This window comes from Ursus maritimus, unplaced genomic scaffold, assembly GCF_017311325.1.
Source record: "Ursus maritimus isolate PB19 unplaced genomic scaffold, ASM1731132v1 scaffold_32, whole genome shotgun sequence".
Classification (NCBI taxonomy): Eukaryota; Metazoa; Chordata; class Mammalia; order Carnivora; family Ursidae; genus Ursus; species Ursus maritimus.
In genome coordinates this window covers 6865137-6867219 of record NW_024425786.1, presented here as the reverse complement: position 1 = coordinate 6867219, position 2083 = coordinate 6865137, and the positions used below count along the sequence as shown (strand labels likewise).

Genomic DNA, 2083 nt, shown 5'->3' with positions numbered 1-2083 from the left:
CAGCCCCCCCCCCCCCCGGCTTCTACCCCCCCAGCCTCCCCACCTCCACTGCGCATGTGCTCTGAGCTGGAGACCACAGGGTCCAGAGCTTGGCGGCTGGATGGCAAAGCACATCCCCACTCTGCTCTCCCGGGGTTCTGACGCCCCCCTGGGATCCTCTGACCCCCAGGGCTCCTTCCCAGGCAGGCCTCGGCCTTCACCTCACCACCCCCCAGCCTCTCTGATGAAAGAGCAATGGTGCAAAATTCGTTGGGGAGAAAAACAGGAAGTGGAGCCTGAGAGCAGGTCTGCCGCAGCGCTACCCGGCGAACGTGGCAGCCCCGGCACCCGCAGCCTTACAGGAAAGTGGTGAGGGGGCAGCCCCAGCCTGAGCCGTGGGGGCACAGCGGGGCGGGGGGGGGTGCGGATGGGAGAGTCCAGTAAAGACCCTTCGGCTGTATTTTTAGGGGCCTTGTTTACGGACCAAACGTTACATCTGTGTTCGGCATTGCGCGTCTTCTCTCACCTGCTCACAGCAGCTCCCCAAGGTTAATACCGCCACCCTAGTTTACAGACGAGCAAATAGACTCAGAGAGGTTAAGTGACTCGGCCAAGGCCACACAGCCTTTCCCACGGCCGGGTCATGGCTCCTTGATTCTTTCTCAGACTTTGATTTCTATTTGTGGCGTGTTTTTGTTCTGGGCCTGTGAGCGGACAGGGGGCGGGGGGAGGGCAGAAGGGGGAACACTGTTGCTGGCTCCTTCGTCTCAGCACATCTAAGCTGGTGGTAAGAAAAGGCTTCTGAGGGCTCATCCCTTGAGATTCGGTTTCCTGCAATGTGTGAGCTGGAAGGCCCAAGGGCCCTGGTCCCTTTGTTAGAGAGGGGGTGGGGGTGCCCTGGGGGGGAAGTCAGCCAACTGACAGTCATGGGGGGGTGGGCATCGACCCCCAATAAAACCAAGTACTGGTAACCTCAGTTGGCTGACAGCGCAAAGGACTCAGAAGTTCAGGGGAGTCCAGAACCCTCTTTCCCTTCCAGGCCTAGGACTCAGGGTAGTCCCAATCCTATCGCTTCGGGCCTGAGAGTCCAGGGAGAAGAGGGGAGGCCGGCTCTGCGTCTCCAGACAAGAGTGAGGTGACGAGGTGGGGAGAGGACCCGCTGAAGGCCGTCCCGCCCAGACGCACTTGGACCCTAGCTCTCCCAGCCCAGGACATAACGCCCAGTTCACCCAGCTCCCCATGCCAGGACCAACCACAGCAGGCAAACCAGGACGGCTGGGGACCCCCCCGACAGAGTTCCACCCCAAGCCTTTCCTGGCCCCGGCTCCACAGATCTGAGGCCTTGAGGCAGGAGATCGCCCTTCTGGCCCCTGTTTCTCCCAGGCCTTGCCCTGAGCTTCGGCTCCCTTTGCCACCCACACCTGCTTCCTGACCATCGCCTCTTTACCTCCAGCTACCTCTGGGCATCCTCCCACGTTCCACAGAACTCTCGAGTGGAGTTTCCCAGGCCCACCAGACCTGGCTACCCCCTAGACAAGGCACTGCTCCTCCCCACCCCGGTCTCTGAGGTTGAAACCACAGTGTGTCGTGCTGTGGCCTTCACTCACCGGCCACGACAGGGGTGCCTTTCCCAGAAGCTTGGGGCTGTCAGACTACCACAGAAGCCAGGTACGGCCCGGACAGGAGGCCCGGTCTGCCTCACTGGTCCCTCTGCTGCTCTCTGAGTGGTGGGTGGACTCTGCAGGCAGGATCGCTGGGCTGCAGGACTGGAAACAAGAGAGGCTCTGGGCCTTCAGCGTGAGAAGCGTCCCTGTCTCTTTCTGCCCTCTTGGGGTAGCAGTCCCCCCTCGGTACTGAGCAGCACCCCAGGGTCAGCAGGATGTCTCCTTTCCTTTGCAGAGAAGACCCAGCCTCTGCCCCCACATAAAAGGGAGCTATTAAAATGAGGTGTTATAGGGGCGCTTGGCTGGCTCAGTCGGAGCCTGTGACTCTCGATTTCAGTCAGAGTCGTGAGTTCAAGCCCCACATTGGGTGTGGAGCTTACTTAAAATAAATTAATTAAAATAAATTAAAAAATAAAATGAAATGAGTTATTCTATGTCAA

At 59.3% G+C, this 2083-nt stretch overlaps 1 long non-coding RNA gene across 1 annotated transcript in view; it reads right to left on the bottom strand.

Moving 5' to 3' along the window:
• LOC121106405 overlaps positions 1-1960 on the bottom strand; it is an 11084-nt gene extending 9124 nt beyond the window's left edge. Inside the window, exon 1 of the long non-coding RNA XR_005839023.1 lies at positions 1587-1960. This is a non-coding gene — a long non-coding RNA (uncharacterized LOC121106405). The remainder of the gene's footprint in view (positions 1-1586) is intronic.
• Positions 1961-2083: the final 123 nt, after the last annotated feature.